The sequence below is a fragment of the Cryptomeria japonica genome, chromosome 2 (genome assembly GCF_030272615.1).
Source record: "Cryptomeria japonica chromosome 2, Sugi_1.0, whole genome shotgun sequence".
NCBI lineage: Eukaryota > Viridiplantae > Streptophyta > Pinopsida > Cupressales > Cupressaceae > Cryptomeria > Cryptomeria japonica.
Genome location: NC_081406.1, coordinates 429942754 through 429970274, shown reverse-complemented (window position 1 = coordinate 429970274; position 27521 = coordinate 429942754). Strand labels below are relative to the sequence as shown.

At 44.4% G+C, this 27521-nt stretch overlaps 1 non-coding gene and 2 pseudogenes across 1 annotated transcript; all 3 read left to right on the top strand.

Annotated features, from left to right (window-relative positions):
- The first annotated feature begins 1258 nt into the window (after positions 1–1258).
- LOC131062056 (5S ribosomal RNA) lies at positions 1259–1377 on the top strand (annotated as a pseudogene).
- Positions 1378–4339: 2962 nt separating this feature from the next.
- LOC131062059 (5S ribosomal RNA) lies at positions 4340–4458 on the top strand (annotated as a pseudogene).
- A 2961-nt stretch (positions 4459–7419) lies between these two features.
- LOC131062045 (5S ribosomal RNA) lies at positions 7420–7538 on the top strand. Its single transcript, XR_009110670.1, has one exon. It is a non-coding gene; the product is annotated as a 5S ribosomal RNA (ribosomal RNA).
- The last annotated feature ends 19983 nt before the right edge of the window (positions 7539–27521 follow it).

Here is a 27521-nt window from a genome sequence, read left to right as displayed (position 1 = left end):
GGTGGGTCATGGGGTGGGTACTAAGGTGCGTGCCAAGGTGGGTCATAGGGTGGGTGCCAAGGTGGGCACCAGGGTGGGTGTGCACCAATCCTGGCCAAGGTAGGTCACGGGGTGGTTGTCGGGGTGGGCGTCAAGGTGGGCGCCAAGGAGCCAAGGTGGGTGGAAAGTAACCAAGTTGCGTGCCAAGGTGGGTGTTGGGGTGGGTGTCAAGGATCCAAGGTGGGTGTCAAGGTGGGTGCCAAGGAGCCAAGGTGGGTGTCTAGGTGGGTGTTGAGGTGGGAGCCAGGGTGGGTCCCAAGGTGAGTGCAAAGGTGGGTGCCAGGGTCAAGGTGAGTGCCAATGTGGGTTCCAAGGTGCCAGGGTCAGGGTGAGTGCCAATGTGGGTTCAAAGGTGCTAAGTTGGGTGTGAGGTTGGGTGCTAGGGTGGGTGGGTGCCAAGTTGTGCTAGGTGGAAGCCCGGGTGGGTTTCCGGGTGGGTCGGCATCCCATGGGTTCCTTATGCGTGCTTCTTGTCTAGTTTTAGTCGTTGGGACTCATTTCGAGCCTCAGAGGTCATTTCTTGTCCGGTTGCCTTGTCTTTGACCTGGGAACCCAATTTTGGTCCTCGGGTCCCATTTTCTTTTGTCTCGCATCCCACTTTTGGCCTGTGGCCTTTTCGGGGTCTATGCTCGTTTTGGGCATTAGAGCATGTTTCTTCTCCTAAAAACCAATATTTGTTTATTGTGTCTCGGAACACATATTTGTTCTCATGGACCCATCACGGGTCTTGGAACACATTTGTGGTCCTTGGGTCCCATTTTGCATCTCGAAACTTGTTTTTGGTGCTCGATCCCTATTTTGGGTGCCCACCCTGCATCAGGTGCGCACCCGGGGCAAACCGAGCGCCTTGGTGCACCGGGGCAAGATCGAGCATGCACCCGAGGTGCCCAAAACATTCACCAGGGTGCACTCGGCCCACATGTGAGCGCAGGTCATTGCACCTGAGGTGGTGTGTGGGCACCGCGGTGCAGACGGGACACTGCGCGCATTTGGGCAGATCGGGTGTGCACACGATGCCCCATCCAAGTGCACGCACGTAGGCCAGGCCGGGTGCACACCCGACGCCCAGGCGAGGTGTGTGCACCCAGGCAGGGTTCACACCTAGCGAATGGGGTGCGCTTGGCGAGGGAGGGTGTGTACCTCGACGGGGGTGGGTGGCCGGGGTGGATCCGCACGTGGGTTGCATTTTGCTAAGTACACACTGCGACAAGCTCATAATAGGTGCGATCATAACAACGTTAGTGCACCAGATCCCATCAGAACTCTGCAGTTAAGCGCGCTTGGGCTGGAGTAGTACTAGGATGGGTGACCTCCCAGGAAGTCTCGGTGTTGCACCCTTTTTTAGTTTTTCATCGGGCGTCGCAATGCTATTTGAATTAACCTTTTGTCTGTTTGCGTTCTCGTCAGGGCCGGGCTAGGGCGCGGTGCCAGCACTACCCCACACGTGGGGGCGACACCGAGCGTGCACCCAAGGTGCACCGAGCACACAGGCCACGGTGCAACCTGGGCATTGTTCGCACACCCCGGTGTGCCCGAGGTGCTACGCGCGCACCCAGGTGAAATCGGTGTGCACCTCGACCAGTGCATGCTCAGTCAAGTCATGCACGTTGGCCAATGTGCACAATGATATTTCTTACTCTAAGGTTTCGCACCAGATGCCCGGGACAGGTGAGCAAAGCTGGGCAAGGCCGAGTGTGCGCCCAGAGCAGGTGCACGCAGCTGGAGAGCACTTTGGAGCTCACCAGAGGTGCGCACCTTGGAGCACACTTCGGAGAGCTCCTTGGTGCGCAACAAAGATGCGCTCCGTTCAAAATTTTCCTGAAAAGGCAAAAAAAATTGAGATTATATAATTTCCCACTTGAGAGATTGTCAAAAAAAAATAAAAAATTTGAAGGAAACGCGGGTGCCAAGGTGTGCATGCTCGGGTGCCTACCCTAGTGTGCAGCCCAGCCAAGGTGTGCGCACCAAGGTGCCCACCTTGGCAAAGGTGCACGCAAGGTTCGCACCTGGGGCAAACTAGAAACTTAACCCAACTTCTGACTTCGTGCACACCAAAGGTGCATGCCATGGTGCGCACCTTGGAGCGCACTTTGGAGTGCACCAGAGGTGCGCACCTTGGAGTGCACTTCGGAGAAATCCTTGGTGTGCACTAATCTTGGGCACCTCAGACTGCACCATGGTGCCCACTAAGGTGCATAGCCTAGCCAAGGTTGGCGCAGCAAGGTGCGCACCTGAGGCAAACTGAGCTCCGACTTCGTGTGCACCTTGGAGCGCATAAAAGGTGTGCACCTTGGAGGACAGTTCGGAGCGAACCTTGGTGGGCATCTCGGAGCGCACCATGGTGCCCACCAAGGTGCGTAGCCTAGCCAAGGTGTGCGCACCCCGAGAAAACCGACCTCTAACTTTATGCACACCAGAGGTGCACGCCATCGTGCGCACCTTGGAGCACACTTCAGAGCGCTCCTTGGTGTGCACCGATTTTGCGCACCCGGGGAAAACAAGGCAATGAACCCAACTTCTGAGTTCGTGCGCACCATAGGTACGCACCTTGGAGTGCTCCCAGGTTTTCTCCTCGGAGCACACTGAGGTGCACACCTTTGATGTGCTCCCTTCACTAATTTCCAGAAAAGGCAAAAAAAAATTGAGAAGGTGTGTGCACTAAGGTGCCCACCCTGGCGAAGGTGCAAGCGAGGTGCACACTCGGGGCAAACCGGGCTCCCACTTCTTGCACACCATGCTGCGCACCTTGGAGCACACTTCAGAGCGCTCCTTGGTGCACACCATGGTGCCCACCAAGGCGTGCAAACCAGCTGAGGTGTGCGCACCGAGGTGCCCACCCCAGCAAAGGTGCATGCGAGGTGCGCACCTGGGGCAAATCGGGCTCCGACTTCATGCACGCCGCACCTTTGAGCACACTTCAGAGTGCTCCTAGGTTTGCACCATGGTGGGCACCTCGGAGCACACCAAGGTGGGCAACGAGGTGTGCACCTTTGATGCACTGCCTTCACTAATTTCCAGAAAAGGCAAAAAAAATGAGATTTTAATATTTCCATTTTGAAAGATAGTGAAAAAATGGAACGCGAGTGCCATCTTGAGCCCACCCTGGTGCGCAGCCCAGGCAAGGTGTGCGTACCAAGGTGCCCACCCTAGCGAAGGTGCGCACCTGGGGCAAACCGGACAATTAACCTAACTTCCAACTTCGTGCGCGCCAGGGTGGGTGCGCACCCAACAACCAAGCCTGGGAAGAGCCAATGCGAGAAACCCCACCAAACACTCGGACAAAAAAAGAGGGGGCGCTCCAATAACCCCACTTCAAAGCGCACCAGGTGCACACCCAGGGCAAACCCAGCCAAGGTGTGCACACTGAGGTGCCCACCCCGGTGAAGGTGCACGCAAGGTGCGCACTCGGGGCAAACCAGGCTCTGACTTCATGCACGCTGCACCTTGGAGCACACTTTGGAGTGCTCTCGGGTTCACCCCAGTGTTGCGCACCATGGTGGGCACCTCGGAGCACACCAAGGTGGGCAGCGAGGTGTGCACCTTTGATGCGCTGCCTTCACTAATTTCCAGAAAAGGCAAAAAAAATGAGATTTTAAAATTTCCATTTTGAAAGATAGTGAAAAAAATAGAATGCGAGTGCCATCTTGAGCCTGCCCTGGAGCACAGCCCAGGCAAGGTGTGCGCACCAAGGTGCCCACCCTGGCGAAGGTGCGTACGCGGGGCAAACCGAGTAATTAACCCAACTTCTGACTTCGCGTGTGCCAAGGTGGGTGCACACCCAACAACCGGGCTTGGGAAGAGCCAATGCGAGAAACCACACCAAATGCTTAGACAAAAAAAGAGGGGGAGCTCCAATAACCCCGCTTCGAAGTGCACCAGGTGTGCACCCTGGGAAAACTGAGCTCCTTGGTGCATCGAGGCAAGATCGAGTGTGCACCCAAGGTGCCCCAAACATGCACCAGGGTGCACTCAGCCCGAATGTGAGCGTAGGCCATTGTGCCCGAGGTGGTGTGTGGGCACCATCATGCAGACGGGACACTGCGCGCACTTGGGCGGGTCGGGTGCGCACCTAGGCTGGGTCGGGTGTGCACACAATGCCCCATCTAGGTTCACGCATGTAGGCTGGGCTAGGTGCACACCCGACGCTCGGGTGAGGTGCGCACACCTGGGCAGGGTTCACACTTGGCAAATGGGGCGCACTTGGCAAGGGAGGGTGTGCACCTTGATGGGGGTGGGTGGCCGGGGTGGATTTACATGTGGGTCATGGTTTGCTAAGTACACACTGCGACAAGCTCATAATGAGTGCGATCATACCAGTGTTAGTGCACCGGATCCCATTAGAACTTCGCAGTTAAGCGCTCTTCGCCCGGAGTAGTACTGGGATAGGTGACCTCCCGGGAAGTCCTGATGTTGCACCCTTTTTTAGTTTTTCGTCGGGCGTCGCAAAGCTATTTGAATTAACCTTTTGCCTATTTGCATTCTCATCGGGGCCGGGCCGGGGCACGATGCCCGCACTACCATGCGCGTGGGGGTGACACCGAGCGCACACTCGAGGCACCCCGAGCACATAAGCCATGATGCAACCCGAGCGTTGTTCGCGCACCTCGGTGCGCCCGAGGTGCTATGCACACACTCAAGTGAAATCGGTGTGCACCTCAGCCAGTGCGCGCTAGGTCGAGTCGCGCACGTTGGCCAATTTGCACAATGATGTTTCTTACTCTAAGGTTTCGCACTAGATGCCCGAGATAGGTGAGTGAAGCTGGGCGGGGCCACGTGTGTGCCCAGGGCAAGTGCACGCAGCTAGAGAGCACTTTGGAGCGCACCAGAGGTGCGCACCTTGGAGCACACTTCAGAGCGCTCCTTGGTGCGCACCAATGATGTGCTCCATTCAAAATTTTCCTGAAAAGGCAAAAAAAATTGAGATTATAGAATTTCCCACTTGAGAGATTGTTAAAAAAAAAAAAAAAAAATTTGAAGGAAATGTGGGTGCCAAGGTGTGCACGCCCGGGTGCCCACCCTGGTGCGTAGCCCAGCCAAGGTGTATGCACCAACGTGCTCACCTTGGCGAAGGTGCACACAAGGTGCGCACTAGGGGCAAAGTGGGCAATTAACCCAACTTTTGACTTCGCGCGCACCAGAGGTGCACGCCATGGTGCGCACCTTGAAGCGCACTTCGGAGTGCACCAGAGGTGCGCACCTTGGAGTGCACTTCAGAGTGCTCTTTAGTGTGCACCAATCTTGGGCACCTCAGAGCGCACCATGGCACCCACCAAGGTGCGCAGCCCAGCCAAGGTGTGCGCAACAAGGTGCGCACCCGGGGCAAACCGAGCTCCGACTTCGTGCGCACCAGAGGTGTGCACCTTGGAGCGCATAAAAGGTGCGCACCTTGGAGGACAGTTCGGAGTGAACCTTGGTGGGCACCTCGGAGCACACCATGGTGCCCACCAAGGTGCATAGCCCGGCCAAGGTGTGTGCACCCTAAGCAAACCGAGCTCTGACTTCGTGCACACCAGAGGTGCACGCCATCGTGTGCACCTTGGAGCACACTTCGGAGCGCTCCTTGGTGCGCACCCAGGAAAAACAAGGCAATTAACCCAATTTCTAACTTTGTCCGCACCATAGGTGTGCACCTTAGAGCACTCCCAGGTTCGCACCTCGGAGCACACCAAGGTGCGCACCTTTGATACGCTGCCTTCACCAATTTCTAGAAAAGGCAAAAAAAATTAAGGTGTGCGCACCGAGGTGCCCACCCTGGCGAAGGTGCACGCGAGGTGCACACCCAGGGCAAATCGGGCTCTGACTTCATGCATGCCATGCTGCGCACCTTGGAGCACACTTCGGAGCACTCCTTGGTGCGCACCATGGTGCCCACCAAGGCGCGCAACCCAGCTGAGGTGTGCGCACCGAGGTGCCCACCCCAACGAAGGTGCATGCGAGGTGCACACCTGGGGCAAACCGAGCTCCGAATTCATGCACGTCGCACCTTAAAGCACACTTCGGAGCACTCCCCGGTTCACACCAGTGTTGTGCACCATGGTGGGCACCTCGGAGCACACTAAGGTGGGCAGTGAGGTGCGCACCTTTGATGTGCTGCCTTCACTAATCTCCAGAAAAGGCAAAAAAAAATGAGATTTTAAAATTCTCATTTTGAAAGATAGTGAAAAAAATGGAACGCGGGTGCCATCTTGAGCCCGCCCTAATGTGCAACCTAGGCAAGGTGTGCACACCAAGGTGCCCACCCTGGCGAAGGTGCGCACCCGGGGCAAACCGGGCAATTAACCAAACTTCTGACTTCATGAGCGCCATGGTGGGTGCGCACCCAACAACCGGGCCTGGGAAGAGCTAATGTGAGAAACCCCACAAAATGCTTAGACAAAAAAAGAGGGGGCGCTCCAATAACCCCGCTTCGAAGTGCACCCGGGGCAAACCTAGCTAAGGTGTGCGCATCGAGGTGCCCACCCCGGCGAAGGTGCACGCGAGATGCGCACTCGGGGCAAACTAGGCTCCGACTTCATGCACGCCACACCTTGGAGTACACTTCGGAGCGCTCTCGGGTTCGCACCGTGGTGGGCACCTCAGAGCACACCAAGGTGGGCAGCGAGGTACGGACCTTTGATGCACTGCCTTCACTAATTTCCAGAAAAGGCAAAAAAAAATGAGATTTTAATATTTCCATTTTGAAAGATAGTGAAAAAAATGGAACGTGGGTGCTATCTTGAGCCCGCCCTAGTGCGCAGCCCAGGCAAGGTGTGTGCACCAAGGTGCCCAACCTGGCGAAGGTGCGCACCCGAGGCAAACCGAGTAATTAACCCAACTTCCGACTTTGCGCGCGCCAAGGTGGGTGCGCACCCAACAACTGGGCCTGGGAAGAGCCAATGCGAGAAACCCCACCAAATGCTCCGACAAAAAAAGAGGGGGCGCTCCAATAATCCCGCTTCGGAGCACACACGGGACAAACCGAGCGCCTTGGTGCACCGGGGCAAGATTGAGCGTGCACCGGAGGTACCCCGAACATGCACCAGGGTGCACTTGGCCAACATGTGAGTGTAGGTCGTTGCACCCGAGGTGGTGTGCGGGCATCGTGGTGTAGATGGGACACTGCGTGCACTTGGGTGGGTCAGGTGCACACCAGCCGAGTCGGGTGCGCACCCAGGCTGGGTCAGGTGCGCACATGATGCCCCATCCAGGTGCATGCACATAGGCCGGGCTGGGTGCACACCTGATGCCCAGACAAGGTGCCTGCACCTGGGCAGGGTTCACACTTGGCGAACGGGGAGCGCTTGGCGAGGGAGGGTGTGCACCTCAGTGGGGGTGGGTGGCTGAGGTGGATTTGCACATGGGTCGCGGTTTGCTAAGTACACACTGCGACAAGCTCATAACGGGTGCGATCATACCGGCATTAGTGCACTGGATCCCATCAGAACTCCGTAGTTAAGCGCGCTTGGGCCGTAGTAGTATTGGGATTGGTGACCTCCTGGGAAGTCTCGGTGTTGCACCCTTTTTTAGTTTTTTGTTGGGCATCGCAATGCTATTTGAATTAACCTTTTGCCTGTTTGCATTCTCGTCGGGACTGGGTCGGGGCGCGGTGCCCGCACTACCGTGCACGCGGGGGCGACATCGAGCGTGCACTCGAGCACACAGGCCACGGTGCAACCCGGGCGTTGTGCATGCACCCAGGTGCGTCGGAGGTGCTGCACGCGCACCCAGGTGAAATCGGTGTGCACCTCGGCCAGTGCGCACTCGGTCAAGTTGCGCACTTTTGCCAAGGTGCACAACGATGTTTCTTACTCTAAGGTTTCACACCAGACGCCCGGGATAGGTGAGCGAAGCTGGGAGGGGCCGGGTGCACGTAGCTGGAGAGCACTTTGGAGCACACCAAAGGTGCGCACCTTGGAGCACACTTCGGAGCGCTCTGTTCAAAATTTTCCTGAAAAGGCAAAAAAAATTGAGATTATAGAATTTCCCATTTGAGAGATTGTAAAAATAAAAATAAAAAAATTTGAAGGAAACGCGGGTGCCAAGGTGTGCGCAGCCCAGCCATGGTGTGTGTACCAAGGTGCCCACGTTGACGAAGGTGCACGCGAGGTGTGCACCTAGGGTAAATCAGGCAATTAATCCAACTTCTGACTTCGCGTGCACCAGAGGTGCGCACCATGGTGCACACCTTGGATCACACTTTGGAGTGCACTTCAGAGTGCTCCTTGGTGCGCACCAATCTTAGGCACCTCAGAGCGCACCATGGTGCCCACCAAGGTGCGCAACCCAGCTAAGGTGTGTGCAGCAAGGTGCACACCTTGGAGCGCACAAAAGCTGCACACCTTGGAGGACACTTCGAAGAGAACCTTGGTGCGCACCTCAAAGCGCACCATGTTGCCCACTAATGTGCGCAGCCCAGCCAAGGTGTGCGCACCCCGGGTAAACCGAGCTCTGACTTCGTGCGCACCAGAGGTGCACACCATCGTGCGCACCTTGGAGCACACTTCAGAGCACTCCTTGGTGTGCACCGATGTTGCGCACCTCGGAGTGCACCCGGGGAAAACAAGGCAATTAACCCAACTTCTGACTTCGTGCGTACCATAGGTGCGCACCTTGGAGCACTCCCACCTCAGAGCACACTGAGGTGTGCACCTTTGATTCGTTGCCTTCACCAATTTCTAGAAAAGGCAAAAAAAAATTGAGAAGGTGTGCGCACTGAGGTGCCCACCCTGGCGAAGGTGCACGCGAGGTGCGCACCTGGGGCAAATCGGGCTCTGACTTCATGCATGTCATGCTGCACACCTTGGAGCACACTTTGGAGCACTCCTTGGTGCGCACCATGGTGCCCACCAAGGCGCGCAACCTAGCCGAGGTGTGCGCACAGAGGTGCCCACCCCGATGAAGGTGCACGCGAGGTGCGCACCCGGGGCAAACCGGGCTTCGACTTCATGCATGCTGCACCTTGGAAAACACTTCAGAGCACTCTCGGGTTCGCACCAGCATTGCGCACCATGGTGGGCACCTTGGAGCACACCAAGGTGGGCAGTGAGGTGCGCACCTTTGATGTGCTGCCTTCACTATTTTCCAGAAATGGCAAAAAAAATGAGATTTTAAAATTTTCATTTTGAAAGATAGTGAAAAAAAAGAATGTGGGTGCCATCTTGAGCCTGCTCTGGTGCGCAGCCCAAGCAAGGTGTGCACACCAAGGTGCCCACCCTGGCGAAGGTGCACACCTGTGGCAAACTGGGCAATTAACCCAACTTCCGACTTCGTGCATGCCAGGGTGGGTGCACACCCAACAACGGGGCCTGGGAAGAGCCAATGCGAGAAACCCCACCAAATGCTCAGACAAAGAAAGAGGGGGTGCTCCAATAACCCCGCTTCGGAGCGCACTAGGTGCACACCCGGGGCAAACCCAGCCAAGGTGTGCGTATCAAGGTGCCCACCCTGGCAAAGGTGCATGCGAGGTGCGCACCTGAGGAAAACCAAGCTCTGACTTCGTGCATGCCGCACCTTGGAGCACACTTTGGAGCGCTCTTGGGTTCACACCAGTGTTGCGCACCATGATGGGCACCTTGGAGCACACCAAGGTGGGCAGTGAGGTGCGCTGCCTTCATTAATTTTCAGAAAAGGCAAAAAAAAATGAGATTTTAAAATTTCCATAGTGAAAAAAACAGAATGCGGGTGCCATCTTGAGCTCGCCCTAGTGCGCAGCCTAGGCAAGGTGTACGCAGTCCAGGCAAGGTGTGCACACCAAGGTGCCCACCCTGGCGAAGGTGCACACCCGGGGCAAACCGGGCAATTAACCCAACTTTCAACTTTGCGCACGCCAGGGTGGGTGCGCACCCAATAACTAGGCCTAGGAAGAGCCAATGCGAGAAACCCCACCAAACGCTCAAACAAAAAAAGAGGGGGCACTCCAATAACCCCGCTTCGGAGTGCACCAGGTGCGCACCCGGGGCAAACCCAGCCAAGGTGTGCGCACCAAGGTGCCCACCTTGATGAAGGTGCATGCGAGGTGCGCACCTAGGGAAAACTGGGCTTCGACTTCGTGCACACCGCACCTTGGAGCACACTTCGGAGTGCTCCTAGGTTCGCACCAGCGTTGCGCACCATGGTGGGCACGTCAGAGCACACCAAGGTGGGCAGCGAGGTGCGCACCTTTGATGTGCTGCCTTCACTAATTTCTAGTCTGTATGCCTTGCTCTTAGATGAATAACCAAGAAATATTCCTTCATCACTTCTAGGATCAAATTTTCCAATATACTCATCTCTTCTAATATAGCATTTACTTCCAAATATTCTGAAATATTTAAGAGTAGGAGTAATACCAAACCATAGTTCATAAGGGGTCTTACCGGTTTCTCCTTTGATGTGAACTTTGTTGAATGTATAGACCGCTGTGCTTACTGCCTCTCTCCAATATACATGTGGTAGATTTGATTTAGATAACATACTTCTAGCTGCATCCAAGATAGTTCTATTTTTCCTTTCAACAACTCCATTTTGTTGTGGTGTCCGGGGTGCTGATAACTATCTTCTAATTCCATTCACTTCACATAATGCATTAAATTCCTTAGATGTAAATTCTCCTCCTTGATCTGATCTCAGACATTTGATTTTCTTACCAGTTTCATTCTCTACCATTGCTTTGAATAGTTTGAACTTTCCAAGTGATTTTGGTTTTTCTCTAAAAAAGTAACCCAACACATTCTAGAATAGTCATTAATGATTAGCATGAATTATCTATCACCTTGTAAAATTTTAGTTCTAGTTGGACCACATAAATTAGTATGAATTAAGTCAAGAGCATTACTGGATTTTTCTAGAATACTTTTAAAAGTTGCTCTAACTTGTTTTCCAAATTGACATACCTTACATACCGGATTGTGAGGTTTGACAATCTTAGGTAAATCTCTAACTGCCTTAGTAGTACTAATTTTTACCACGCAATCAAAATTTACATGACAAAGTCTCTTATGCCATAGCCAACTTTCATCAATATGTGCAATCAAGCATGTCTTTTCACTGTTATTCAAATGAAAGATATTACCTCTAGTTTGATTCCCGGTTGCAATTTCCAAACCAGTTCTATTCATAATTTTGCACTTTCCATTTTTGAATTGTAACTGAAATCCTTTCTCACTAATTGACCAACACTCAAAATATTATGCTGTAAACCTTCCACATAGTAAACATTGTCAGTATTATGCTTACCATCAAGAGATATTGTACCTTTACCTTTAATCAAGCAAGCATTATCATCTCCAAATCTTACTAGAACTCCATTATATTCCTGAAAGTTCAAGAATTTACCTTTATCACCAGTCATATGATGTGAGCATCCCGAATCAATGATCCATTCATCCTTAACTTCAACTTTAGCTGCCAGGGCCTACTCTATCGGTTGAATAGTAGGTGTCAGTTGATCTTCTATTATAGCAACAAAAACCCATCCATTGTCTACCAGATCTTCATCAGAATCATCAGTGACTCCTTCATCAGCAAGATAACAAGATTTATCTTTATTCTTCTTAAATATGTATCTTTGATATTCAGGGTTAGGCTTGTATGTTCTCCTAGCTTCTTCTCTTAGTCTAGCATGTCTATCAGGGCATCTAGAAGCCATATGAACAATCTTATTATAGTTAAAGCATTTAAAGGGTGCTTTACCTTCATACTTACTCCCAACTGGACCTTTAGGCATTTTCCCTGCAAATAGTGCTTCAAGTTCTTCAATTTCTTCATTTTCTCTCCTACTTTCTTCAAGTTCTCTTGCATAAAAAGGCTTTCCAATCAGACTTGTCAAATGATGGTGTAGATGATGTTGATGCCTTAAAAGCTAAATTTTTCTTTATAGTAGCATCAGGACCAAATTCCTCAATTTCAAAAGCTGAAAGTTTTCCAATCAATGTATCCCTAGTTACTGAAGTATTAGGCATTGTTCTTAACTCATTTATAGCAGTAACCTTCATTTTATATACCGGTGGAAATCCTCTTAAAATTTTTAAAACAATTTCATCTTCACTTAAGGTTCCTCTACAACATTTAATACCCAAAACAATTTCATTTACTCTTTCCATAAAAGCAAAAATCCTTTCATCTTCTTCCATTTTCAAATTTTCATACCTGACCTGAAAGCTTTCAAGTTTTGCAATTTTGACTATGGAATCTCTTTCATTCAATGTTTCCAAGTGATCCCAAATAGATTTAGTAGTTGATCTATCTGATAATCCCATGATTTTTTGATCTGATAATATGCTCAAAAGTGCTTATCTAGCTTTGCAATCATTTTCCTCATCTTTTCCTAAGGTAGGTGGATTACGCTGACCGGGAGTAGGAGCAGTATAGCCATTCTTTGTAACTTCTCAGATGTCCTTTCCAATACAATTCAAATGTGTCTCCATCCTGATCTTCCATATGCCATAGTTGGTTCCATCAAGTTTAGGACTATCCTTCCTGAAATAGTTAGTAGACATTGAATCTCCTCAAGTTGTTAAACTTTTGCAAAAAGAGGACTAGGCTCTGATACCAATTGTTAGGTCCCAGGGACAACTAAGAGAGGGGGTGAATCAGTTGTCAAATAAATTCAAACCAAAACAAATTAACTAGCTTTAATTCTTAATACTGGTAAACCAAACTTTTATGCCAGTAGACAATTTTATCAGTTAATTACAGTACCGGTAAAGATTAATGCATGAAATAGAAAAAAAATAACATCCACAACACATAACATGAATATTTGTACGTGGAAGCCCTATAAGGGGAAAACCCACAGTGGGAAACCTTACCCACAATCAGATGATACTACTGTAGATAGTATGTGTATACAAATGGGGTCTGCACATGCAGAAAGGCCAAGCACCTAGAGCTCACTGCTCAAACACAAATAGGAGTCACACTGACTACAATTGGATGGTTAAATCCAATAAGGATGTATTTCTCAAAATAACATCTTACTATGCTGGATTCAATACCGGTGTAGTTCTGATAGTCTTCACAAAAACCTTACTTCACCTTCAAATGATGTCTACATGTAAAGCTCTTCTTATTCTCGCATATACTGAATTATTTATTTCTTTGCATTCCACACTTGATCTTACAAATAAGATCTTTCAGTACTAGTGTAGCTCTGATAGTCTTCACAAAAACCTTACTTCATCTTCAAATGATGTATGTGTGTAAAGCTCTGCTTATTCTTGCATATACCGAATTATTTCTTCCTTCGCATTCCACACTTGATCTTACAAATAAGATCTTACATTTATTTCATAACCTAAGACCAATTTTAGTAGGTCGGCTCTAAAGAATATTACAATAAAATCAATTTACAAATAAAAAAATATCCGATGCAATGACCGATTCAACATGTTGGCTTGATGCATTTACAATAATAATAAAACATCTCCATAGCATGTCGTGCTGATCTGGAATAGATAAGTTTGTTGGTGAATGACCTAGACCTATTTGCTAGTAACAACAAATATGCAAATACGAATATGCCAATGAACAGATCTCCAAGACAAAGTGTCCAAATGATGTCTTCGACATAACTAGGTGTTTTTGATGCCATTCCAAGTGTCGGTGAACATTATATCTTGCCAGTGTACCAGATACCAGTGACTGTGCATAAGTCACTTGCTTGCCGGTGAACATTGCTAATTCTTCAAAGTGCCAGAGTTGATAAGTGATAGTAGGTGTTGACATCAATGACAAAACCATACCAAAATACCAACAATCACTTTCAATGATTCTCTGTCTGGTTGTTGTAACATTTGTAGGCCTTACTCTTGGTGGAGTAAACAAGAAATATTCCTTCATCACTTTTAGCTTCAAACTTACTAACATAGTCACCTCTCTTGATATAATATTTACTACCAAAAATCTTAAAATAACTGACATTAGGTGATCTACCATACCAGTAATCATAAGGAGTTTTATCCTTACCTCTCTTTACCAATATCTAGTTCATAATGTAGACAATTGTGCTGACAACTTCTCTCCAGAAAGTTTTTCTACACCTCCTTGTATTAGCATCATTCTAGCGGCTTCAACAAGTGGCCAGTTGTTACTCTTTGCAATACCATTCTGCTATGGTGTCCTCAGTGCAGAAAGTTGCCTCTTAATTCCATTATCTTCACCATATCTAGTGAATTCCTCTGAAGTAAATTCACCACCTTGATCAGTCCTCAGGCACTTTATCTTCTTACCACTTTCCTTTTTAGCTAAGGCCCTGAATACCTTGAACTTACTAAAGGCTTCTATTTTGTCCTTCAATAATGTGACACACATCATTCTTGAGTAATCATCAGTGAAGATCATAAAATATCTGTCACCTTGAATATTTTTAGTCCTTATTGGTCCATAGAGGTTTGTATGAATCAAATCTAACAAATGTTCTGCTGAGAAAGATTTGCTCTTAAAAGTTGAGGATGTCATCTTTCCTAACTGACATTCCTTACACAACACATTCACCAGTTTGTCCAACTGAGGCAAACCTCTTACCGACTTGGACTTACTGATTTTGACAATGTTATCAAAATTTATATGACAAAATCTCCAATGCCAAAGCCAACTATCATCTATTTTAGCAATTAAATAGTTGTTGACTTTAGGATTTAAGTAAAACAAGTTACCTTTTGTCTGTTTTCCAGTTGCAATTAGTTCACCTTTTCTCGCATAGATTTTGTACATTTCGTTCTTAAATTCCAATGCATAACCTCTGTCATTGAGTTGAGCTACAATTAAAAGATTGTGCTTTAATCCTTCAACCCAGTAGACATCATCTGCACTGCTCTTTCCATTAAGAGAAATGGTCCCCTTTCCTTTTACCATGCAGGATGAGTCATTTCCAAATCTCACAACTCCTCCATCAAATTCCTTCAAAGTAAGAAATTTACTCCGGTCATCGGTCATGTGGTGTGAAAAAAACACTATCTATGATCCAATCATCATAACTATCCATGTGAGAAACTAATTCCTTCTGATCAGATGTCTTCTCTTTAATGGCAACAAAGACAATGTCTTCATTAGTATCTCCCTCAAATTCCTCATTAGTGATACCACCATCAACTGCACTGTGACAATCTCTTTTGCCTTTTCCTTTGTACATCTTGTACTTCTCACGCTTATGCTCAATGTTACCATTAGGATAGTTAGCTACAATATGTTCAATCTTGTTACATGCAAAACCTTTCAAAGGTAATTTACCTATGTACTTATCGGTACCTCTGGGTAACTGCTTGGCCAACAACACTTCAAGCTCGATCAAACTGTCTTCATCGTCAGCTTCTCTTGTGGATCTAGAATCATAACTATGACTAGCATGTCTACTTTTCCTCATATGTGGGTTAGAAACTGAAGCTCTAAATGCAAATTCAAGTTTTTGAGCACCACCATCATAACCATTTAATTAAAATGCAGTAAGCTTACCAATGATGGAATCAAGCATTACCTTAGTTTTATCAATAGAATTTAGCTTCTGAATGGGTGCAACTCAGATAGCGTAGACTGGTAGAAGGGTTATCAACACCTTACTAGCCATTGTGGCATCCTCCACTTTACCACCAGTAGTCTTGATCTCACCAAATATCTCCTTGATTCTCTGACCATACTGTTGAATATTCTCTCCTTCATCCATCTGCATGTCATCAAATTTACCTCTCAGACTCTCTTCTTTGGCAATCTTCACATGCTCATCACCACTGTAGATTTCCTCAAGTTTCTTCCACACATCATATACATCAACATACTATGAATTAGACAAAGAACTAATAATGGCCTTCAATGCTTGATTATTTTCTTGTTTTTCTTTCTTTTGACCATCAGACATAGTACCACTAGGTGAAACATATTGAGTAACAAGATGTTCTCAGTATTGACTTCCTAGACTCTTGATATAGATTTTCATTCTATCACTCCAAACTCTATAGTTTTCCCTATTAAACTTTAGACCTTCTTTCTTCATCATGTTCTTCTAGATCTTTACCTCAAGCTATTAGGCTTAGAAACTAGAGGACTTGAAATTCTCTGATACCAATTGATGGTATGATGAATCAATAAAAATCCAAACAACTACTGAGAGGGGGGGGGGGGGTGAATCAGTAGATAGAAATTTAACTAAACTTTCACCAAACTCAAAAACAACCTCCCAAGTCAAACTCAGAACTAACCGGTTCAAACACTGAACTACAAACTTCAATATCACTGACAGTATACAGGTTTGACTGACATATCAAAATAATAGTATAACAACTCTAAAAGTCTCGAACCATTTAACCAAAACATCCAAATACTTTATTGACAAAAGTAAAAGCACATTTTAGATTACTATCGGTCATCATATCATATCAAAGTGGATTTAGCAATTAAGCAAATTAACCATATCAAATATAACCACAAAAACATTCACCACTTGACACAATGACTTTGACATGGAAACCCAAATGGGAAAAAATATGGTGAGGATGAATACCCACAAGTATTCTTAACTCTTCTGAAGTTTGCTCTGTTAGGAGCCAAGCCTATTAAAGATTTACAAAAAGTCATTTTAAGAACAGATCCTGTTAGGGACCACCCGGTTAAGGGATTGACTATAATTCCCTATTAGAAGAAATACCCTGTTAGGAGTAACCTCGGTAGAGGATTTTCATGCAAGCTAATGGATCACCTAGTTAGAGGATTTAGATAGCATTAAGCCTGCTAGAGCTTACCCTGTTAAGGGATTTGACTGTTGTAATTTGTAGAGAACAACAGGGGTTAGCTGATCTGGTGAATAGTACTACTCTGCTTGATTAGATCCTTTTCATGCTCCTATATTCCTTCACACATACTGCAGATACACCTTCTGGTTTAGAAACCAATCAAACTTACACTTAACCAAAATTGTGAACACTACAACAAAACAACTCATTAACTTTATAAGCAAAACAATAGGTCGGTAACACATTACAAACCTAAGATCTCATAGAGATTACAAACAAATCATTTCAAGTATGACCATTAGACTACATAGAAAAGATTTCACATTATTCAAGACAACCTCAACCGCTCCTTGATCACCACTTCATCAAATCCTGTAACTCATCATGTGGTTTCCACTTCATGTAATATACTCGCTCATTCCAAAGATAAAACCGTTATCTCTACATGCCAAAAACCATTCGAAATTATTCACATACAACATGCATATGTGGAATATGTTGGCATTTTTTATGTTTATGTTGTGATTGTCATTGATGGACACACACTTGCATTGAGATCCCCTTTATATGTATGAGCTTAAGCTCAACCGGTATTTGTTCCAACTAGTATGTTGTATTATAGTCTTTAGACTATTGGTATTTTGCAGAATGTGTTTACTGGTCTGAAGCGGCATGTCGACCCCAAGCAGTTCATGGATCTCAAGCGGCACGAAGGATCAAAGCGGCAGAACACATACTTCCTAGTCTTCATTTTTGTCAAACCAGCAATTGGTATTTTGTATGAACTGGTAATACTTTGTGATAGTTACCAACCGACATTTTGTGATGAGTTACCATCCACCGATTGTTTGACGGTGCCGACACTCTGGCAGTGCATTTTGTGTCATGTTACCAAGTATGTCTAGGTTCATTGAACCTAGGAAATTGTAATGTAATCCTATTGGACCGACATGAAATCAGATTCCTTTATAAGGACATCATGTCTAGGGTTTTAGGTTGTTGATGTGGTTGTAGTGAAAGTTTATGTTGTTGCTAGGGTTTAAGGTGGTTGAGGAGTTAGAGAGAGTATGAATGTGTAGAAGACTGAAGTAATGTTGGAATGCATTAGGAATGAGCTATCAAGGATCTAACCAAGCAGTCTGTGCTATTAGCTAGATCAATCACTTGTTGATTACTCACCTCTTTGACAAGTCTGAAGCCCTTAACCAGGTAGGCTCATAGTAGCCTTTGTAAATCCTCTAACAAGGAGGTTCACATCTGTGGATCTAAAATACTCTAGCAAGGTAGTCTTTAATCGGACTTATCTCCTAACAGAGATTGAGATTCCTAACAGGATCTGTAATGGTAAAGAACATTGTAAGACCTTAACTGGTCTGACCTTAACCGGTTTGGTTCCTATTCTGCAGATAGTTACTTGTGAGTTCCATCTCGCCGTGGTTTTCCCCATTTGGGTTTCCACGTCAAAATCTCATGTGTTATGGTGTTTGTGCTTTTGTGGGTGAATGCATTATTTTCTATTTGGTTTGCATGTGTGCTAACCGGTTTGTCTGCTAAACCATTTTACCGGTTTACTGTTAGTCTTGTAAAGTGTTTAAGTGCAAAGATTTTTGGCATACTAATTCACCCCCCCCCTTTTAGTATTCATCAATTGGTATTAGAGCCAACCTTTCTATAAGTTTAACCACTTGGAAAGAGATATGGGGGAATACTCTATAAGAGAACTTACTCACTAGCTCACTCAGTCTAAGCAAGCCTATGATGATCTTATGGTCAAATACAAGGCATCTCAAGCAAAAAGGAGAGAACATGCAGAAAAGCTGATGGAGCTATCTGAAAATAGTTCCTCTGATGAAGCATACATGGAAGCCCTAATTGCAGAAGTAAATAAGTTGAATGAATCAAACTCCAACCTGAGAAAGGAGTTGGAAGGACTGACTATCCGGATGTGTCAAGAGCTTGAGAATCAGATGAAAGCTGAAGATCTGGTCAAAGACAAGGATCATGAAATCTCCAAGATGAAGCAAGAGATCAGTGCCCTAACTGCTCAACTCCATGCAAGCAAAGTGGAAAAGGAATACATGCAAGGAGAACTAAACATTGCCATCTCTGATAATGAAAACCCAATGGAAACAAATGCTGCTATTTCCAAAGAACTCTCTTAGTCAAAGGAAATACTTGCTAAGTTCAACAAGAGTACTGTCAAGCTAGAGCAAAAGCTTGAATCTGCCAAACAGGCAAAGAATACCAGTGGACTTGGTTATTCTGGTCATGAGGAAGGTGAGACCTCTAGTACAAATGTTGTAACATCAAAGAAACAACTGACATCAAAGGATAAAGGTAAGCAAAAGTTTAAACCTATTTTCTTTAATTGTCTTAAAGAAGGACATACTGCAAATGTGTGTAGGAGTAAGGCTTACAACAATTTTCCTTATTTCCTAAATGATAAGCCTAGATCCTATAGATTTAATGGTAACTATTATGCATGCAACAAGTTTGGGCATAGAGCATCTGAATGCAGGTCTGTTATGAATAACACTAGAAGATATCCTCAGAGGACCCAAGGAGTTGGTCCTGAACCTTTTGTGAACCGAAATCACAACCGGTTTAATACCTTCAATCATCAGCCAAGAAGTGGTGGCTATCAAGCGACAACCGGATGGAGAGAAAACTGCATGGTCTATCATGGTCATGGTCACACTACTATAACATGCAGAAGGAAGAATGGGAACATGAACAATGGACCTTGGAGAGCACCTGGATTGGTCTGCTATCATTGCAACAAATTGGGTCACATTGCCAGATTCTGTAGATCAAAAAAGAACATATTTGATGATATACTGGTCACTCCAGAAGGAAACATTGATGTTGACACTATTCAAGTGAACATGAACAAAACTTGGAAGAAGAAACCAACGGTGTTACAAGAGGAACCAGTTTCTGCACCTAGTGTGGAAATCATGGAACTGGCAAACTAAGCTTTAGAAAAGCTTAGGGGGAGCAAACGGCGAAATGTTTCAAACCCCCTGTTTACACCGGTAAAAGACCTTAACTGGTATGTGATACCTGTCAGTTGGTGGAAGACTAAAAATGGTAAAAGGCAAATTAGGGTTTACACCCTAATGGAGGAGCATTAATGGCGGTAGGTGAGGAATATGCTTAAAAGCATTTTTCAAATCATTTCTCACTATCAGTTTTTGAGCGAAGAAAAGTTTTTCAAAGAGCAGAGCGAAGAAAAGGTGATTTGTGTTGAGATTTTGAGAAAGTGAGAAACCGCAAAGGAGATTCAAATTCAAATTGCAAATAGCCAAGTGAAGAATGCAAAGCAGTGATTCTGCAACCGACGGAGTGTGAAGTGAAGGAGAATCTAAAAGCCCTAAATTCACATGTTTCAAAAGGTATTTCTCAAGTTTTTAAGTTTCTATCATGGCTTCCGCATCTCATACCAGTTCTAGTGCATCTGTCGAGTCTGCAAGTTTTATTCAATGCAAGTCTAAGTATAATGCCCTATCACAAGTTTCGGCTAGTGTTATAGTAGAAGAAGGGATTTTTGGTTACATAGATTGCAAAATTGAAGACCTAGGGTCTCTAGCTATCCACTCCTAGCTAGGTTTGTTATGTGGAAAAGATAAAAAGATCAAACTGGAGTATAGTATCTTGGAGAAGAATAAGCTCCACAATGTTGTTTATTTCCTAGAGGATTTCACAAATGATCACATTAGAATCATTCTGAGTAGATTTCATGGTGACAAGATGTACCTGGAAAGAACACATGATATAACACCACAAGCAATTCATGTCATCACCGATTTCTGCAATACAGGGGAAGTGCCAGCCCTAAGGACGGTAAGCAAAACTGAAATGTCCAAGCTCACTGGTTCAGTGAGTGACTCATGAGGTATGACCGTCAATTCTATCAAAGATGATCTGGTGAAGTATGCATGTATGGTGATTGGATACCAGACATTCTCAGCCAACATAATTAACTTTGTATTTGCTGCAGCAGTAAATGCCGCTTACTGGATGATCAAGGAGGATGCATCATTTGACCTATGTACCGGTCTACAAAGGTAACTCCTATTGAATCTAAAATCTATCAAAAAGGATAATGCCTTAAGGTTCAAGTTTGGACAACTACTGGTTGGGCTATTCTTTTACTTCCAAGGCTACTTTCCAGGAGTAGGTGATGTCCAATGGTCTACTGACCAATTGGTAACCAGGCAAATCAAAGAAAGCATTCAAGTAGTTGGAACCGGTTACCTTGAAGTTCTGAACAAGTACTTTGATGAGTTCAGACGCAAAATGAGTGAGTGGGTGAGAATATCAGCTGATATTGTCAAGAAATATGAAGATGATATATGTTTCACCATTAAAGTGGATCAATGCATAATGGAGGCTATTGAGCCAAGATAGGAGGAAGTGGAGCCTATGGGCTATGAGGTAATGAATGATATGCTGGAAGGATATGCCTATACCCTTATTGCCTCACCACTTGATCCAAAGGCAAAGAGAACTGACACCTACCTAGAAAGGGTAACACCGGTTGAGGAACCACCAGCGAAGAAAGGAAAAGAACCTTCAGCATCGACACCAACTACTACAGCCAGTCCTACAGTGACCAAGCGGTCACCGGCTAAGAAGAAACCTGAAGCGGCACTGGCTAAAGTGTTCGAGAGAAAGAGGAAGACAAGGAATACCTCTCCAGACTCAGAAGAAACTATGTCTGAGGAAAAACCAAAGAAAACACGTCAAGCAAAGAAAAAGACAAAGAATTAACTGACATCATCAGCACCGGTAAATATTAACATCTCCTCCTACAAACCTTTGACACAATGTCAAAGAACTATCAAAAAAATTAGGAGAAAAGTATTGAATGATTTAATTGATTGTTTTGATGACTTTAATGATGATGAAAAGGAAGTGGTGGAAAAAGAAATAATTCAATATTTATGTGTTAATGACCGGTCACGTTTAGAAATTAGATCTGAGACACTGGATTCTTTGTATAAATCCTTAGACAATAAATGGCGCATTTCCATAGAGCAAGAACAAGAAATGAGAGAAAAAGTTTTTGCTGAACATTTTTTGGATGTATCAAATTCGGAACTGTTCGAAGTGATGAACAAATACAAAGGCCCCTTCTTCATGAGAAGAAGAAGACTCCTGTTACTTGAAGGGAAGGGTAAAGAAGTACTCAAGAACACACACACCCTTGCTCTAGAAGCTCTGAAAATGCATTGAGTGGCTGAAGCCAACCGGAAAGCCGAGCAAGAACCGATAATAACAAAACCAGATGAAGCATTTGATGATGAAGGAAACTTGGTTGTTGAGCCGATCGATACCATTGATGTCGATACTATGGACATAGAGGATGTTACTCAGGAAACACCATCTAAGGCAACAGGATAGGAGTAATATGCTAAACAGGTTGATAAGAAAGCTAAGGACAGACAGGAAGTGGCAAAGGAACAGGCAGAGCAGAGGAAAAAGGATGAAGATGAGGAGAAGCGGAAAGAGGAGGAAAAGAGAAAAGAGGAAGAGGAGAAAAGAAAAGAAGATGAAGAGAAAAAGAAGCAAGAAGATGAAAGGAAAAAGAAAGAAGAGGAAGACAAGGAACAAGAGAAGAAGAAGGAAGCAGAGAGGAAGAAGAAGGAAGAGGAAGATAAGGAATAGAAGAAGAAGAAGGAATCAGAGAGGAAGAAGAAGGAAGAGGAAGATAAGGAAGAAGAGAAGAGGAGAGAAGTAGAGAAAAAGAAGAAGGAAGAGGAAGAGAAAGAAGAGGAGAAGCGGAAGGAAGTAGAAAGGAAAAAGGCTGAGGAAGACAAAGTAGAGGAGAAGAGGAGAGAAGCAGAGAAGAAAAAGGAAGAGGAGGATAAGAAAGAGGAGAAGAGGAGAGAAGCGGAGAAGAAAAAAATAGAAGAGGATAAGGAAAGAGAGGCGGCAAAGAGAACCCAGATGGAGACTCTGAAGGCAACTAGTAGTCAAGCCAAACTGGCTGACCTCACCAGTCCTATCGACCTCCAGTCTGCAAGTGAAATGGAGCTGATGTAGAGCATCAAAGTTGCCCAAGAACGGCTTGAAAACATACGAAGGAAGAAGGAGCAGGTTGTAATTCAAGCGACTGTGGACACTCTTACCAGTTTGATACTTGGTACTAACCTTCCCAACACTGAATCATCACTGGATAAACTTAAGCTCCTATGCACAGTAGTGGATGATCAGGTGCAGAGCCTAGAAGAGGTAGCATAGGCAAATGTCAAGAAAGAGCATCAAAAAGATCTTAATACCACTCTGGTAAAGAAGTTGCATGAGCTCCGATTTGAACTACAAAAAGAACAAAAGGATATAAGGGACACTCTGGATGAGGGGAATCTGCTACTCAGCAAGATTTGCCAACCCCATCTATTCTATGATATGCTAGATCATAAGCAAAAGCTTCAAATAGACTTGTATTCCTACATGAGCACATTCAAGCTGCCTTATGATTCCTTTACAACTTATGGGCAAACTGTTCACCGGTTTCACATCCAGTCAGCAAAAATGGAGCAAGAGATCAACACCTGGTCTAGAGATTCACAGGAGCTACAACTAGTTCTACTCCCATGATTGCAAATCCTTTAGAAGTGCTATCTAAACCTGGATGCCTTAACAGTGACACAGGAGATGAGCACAATCGATGCCGTGGAAGAACAGGTCTCCCAGATGCAGACAGAGAAAGAAGTAGCCACCTCCCTACTTGAGTCCTGGTCTTTATCGATGAAACAATTCTTGCAAGACTTTAAATATGTTTTTGACAAGTATTATTCCTTATTGTCATAAACTTTTATTATTTTAATATCAAATGAAAATGGGGTTGTTTAGCTATACTTTGTCATTGTTGGCAAAGGGGGAGAAGAATTATATTTGGGAGAAGTATAGGGGAGAAGTATCAAATGAAAATAGGGTTGTTCAGCTATACTTTGTCATTGTTGGCAAAGGGGGAGAAGAATTCTATTTGGGAGAAGTATAGGGGAGAAGTATCTGGTAATCAAAATTTTGATATATACTCTGAATATCTCAATGTTTATGCTCTATATGCAAAATTGTTATACATTATATTGTTAAAGGGACAGTGTATATGCTTAGGGGGAGCAATTTTGCTAATGGCATGATTTTGTTGTAAAACACTTAGATGTCAAAAATTTTATTTTCCTAAGTGTTGCCATCAATGCCAAAGGGGGAGATTGTTGGCATTTTTTATGTTTATGTTGTGATTGTCATTGATGGACACACACTTGCATTGAGATCCCCTTCATATGTATGAGCTTAAGCTCAACCGGTATTTGTTCCAACTGGTATGTTGTATTATAGTCTTTAGACTATTGGTATTTTGCAGAATGTGTTTACCGGTCTGAAGTGACATGTCGACCCCAAGCGGTTCGTGGATCTCAAGCAGCATGAAGGATCAAAGCGACAGAACACATACTTCCTAGTCTTCATTTTTGTCAAACCAGCAACCGGTATTTTGTATGAACTGGTAATACTCTGTGATGAGTTACCAACCAACATTTTGTGATGAGTTACCATCCACCGATTGTTTGACGGTGCTGACACTCTGGCGGTGCTTTTGTGTCATGTTACCAAGTATATCTAGGTTCATTGAACCTAGGAAATTATAATGTAATCCTATTGGATCGACATGAAATCAAATTCCTTTATAAGGACATCATGTCTAGGGTTTTATGTTGTTGATGTGGTTGTAGTGATAGTTTATGTTGTTGCTAGGGTTTAAGGTGGTTGAGGAGTTAGAGAGAGTATGAATGTGTAGAAGACTGAAGTAATGCTAGAATGCATTAGGAATGAGCTATCAAGGATCTAACCAAGCAGTCTGTGCTATTAGCTAGATCAATCACTTGTTGATTACTCACCTCTTTGACAAGTCTAAAGCCCTTAACCGGGTATGCTCAAAGTAGCCTTTGTAAATCCTCTAACAAGGTGGTTCACATCTGTGGATCTAAAATCCTCTAGAAAGGTAGTTTTTAATCGGACTTATCTCCTAACAGAGATTGAGATTCCTAACAAGATCTGTTTTGGTAAAGAACATTGTAAGACCTTAATCGGTCTGGTTCCTATTCTGCAAATAGTTACTTGTGAGTTCCATCTCGCCATGGTTTTTCCCATTTGGGTTTCCACGTCAAAATCTCATGTGTTATGGTGTTTGTGCTTTTGTGGGTGAGTACATTATTTTCTATTTGGTTTGCATGTGTGCTAACTGGTTTGTCTGCTAAATGGTGTTACTGGTTTACTATCAGTCTTGTAAAGTGTTTAAGTGCAAAGATTTTTGGCATACTAATTCACCCCCCCCTTAGTATTCATCAGAATAATCATGATTGTTCATCATTTGATCTTAAACCAATACAACTGATTCACCAAGCTCCATCGGTTAGGGTTTGGCACATCAATAGGTAGGGTTACCCATTGATCTCACTGCTTCTTAAGTAATACCAGTTTCCTTCATTATCTCACCTACCGGTTACAAAACAACATCATTATCGGTTATAATTGACATCAATAACAACATAATAGTTCATCAATGCAATCTTCATGCAAATGCCAACAATCTCACCCTTTGGCATTGATGGCTATACAAATATCAATACCCTTGATTGTTATGATTGTGTATAGGAATCTTGGTTTACATTTTACCATGTACTCCCCTTCAACTATGTCTCCATGTCTTCAGATGGTAACTATCTATAGATCTTCTCATTGTCAATCATATAATTCTTCTCCCCATAATCATATAGTTCTTCTCCCTCATTGACAACATTGTCAAAGTGAAAGTAAAACATGCAGTGTCATACTTGACTATTGTGCATCAACAAACTATATCTTGATGCTCTCCCTGTGGAATAAATCCACTCTACACCAATCCTGCTACAAGATGCTTCAATTAGCTCTAGGACTGATGTATTCCATATCTAGTTAATTGACCTCATGTAGGGGCACAACCCCTCGCTGATGTCTAAGATACTCAAAAGTAGTCTTAGGCAGAGGTTTAGTAAAGATATCTACTAGGTTCTCTTTGGTAGATGCATGCTCCAATAATACATCTTTACTCTACACTTTCTCCCTCAAGAAATTATATTTCAGCTCAATATTCTTGGTTCTAGCATGCAACACTAGGTTCTTTGAAATATTTAATGCATTGGTGTTGTCACACAAAATCTTTACAAGTTTTGTAATCTTTAGCTTGAATCCTTCCAGAATGTGTTTCATCCAGATTGCCTGGGTACAATTCATATATGTTGCAACATATTTAGCTTCAGCAGTGGACTGTGATATACAACTCTTCTTCTTTCTACTCCAACATACAAGTCTTCCTCCAAGAAAGAATGCACCACCGATTATGCCCTTCCTATCATCAACATTACCTGCCCATTCTACATCTGTATAAACCTTCAAATCAATGTTACCTGTATATGGATACCATAATCTAGAGTCAATAATACCTTTCAAATATCTGAAAATCCTTTTGGTTGCAATCAAGTGTGTCTCCTTTCGATTCTTCTGATATCTGGCAACTAAACCAACTGCATGAGCAATATCCGGTCTATTGTGAATAACATAATGTAGTTTCCCTATCATTGATTTGTACTCCTTTTCATCAACAGATGTGACATCATCCTCCTTAGACAGTTTACAGCCTATAACCATTGGTGTCCCAACTAGTTTACAGTCACTCATTCTAAATGTCTTCAATACCTCTTTCACATACTTAGATTGTGTGATAAAAATACCACTCTTCATCTGCTGAATTTGCAAACTTATGAAGAATTTTATCTCTCCTACTAGAGAAATTTCAAATTCACTTTTCATCTCATTTGTAAAGTTGTCACTCATGTCATCATTGCCTCCAAATATGATATCATCCACAAACACTTCACTAAACAATATCTTATCTCCTTCATATTTTAGATATATATTGTTGTCTTCAATGGTTCTTTGAAAACCTATCTTCATCAAGTGTGAATGTATCCATTCATACCATGCTCTCAGTGCTTGCTTCAAACCATATAGTGCCTTGTGCAGTTTACACACCATATCATTTACATCAGTCTAAGCATAACCATCTGCCTACTCAATGTATACTTATTCTTCCAGTAGTCCATTTAGAAATGTTGACCACATCCATCTGATATACTTTGAATCCCTTATATGTTGCAAATGCAAGTAGAGTCCTAACACCTTCCAATCTAGCAACTGGTGAAAGTGTCCCACCATAGTCTTCTCCTTCTTCCTATGCATAACCTTTTCATACCAATCTAGCTTTGTTTCTAACTACTACTCCATCTTCATTCAGTTTATTCGTGAATACCCATTTAGTACCTATCACATTTTTATTCACCGGTCTGGGTACTAAGGTCCATGTATTGTTCTTCTCAATCTAGTCAAGCTCATCTTCCATAGCTTTAATCCAGTGATCATCTCTAAATGCTTCCTTAGCAGTTCTAGGCTCAATAGTAGAGATGATGCAAGAATTCTCTCTAATTCTTCTTTTGGTTAATATTCCAGCATCTTTATCTTCAATAATCTGGTCAGGATTATGATTGATTCTCACAAACCTTGGAATAACATGATCATTATCTTCAAGTTATTCTTCCTCACTATCACCATCTTCTTCCGAATATACCTGTTAAATTTGAACTGGTACTACAACATTCACTTCAATAGCTTCTGGCTTTGCCGGTTCTGGTTCCAAAATCATAATGTAAGGTTCATCTTCCTTCTTTTCATTACTGGTTTCTCCTTAAAATTTAGGATACT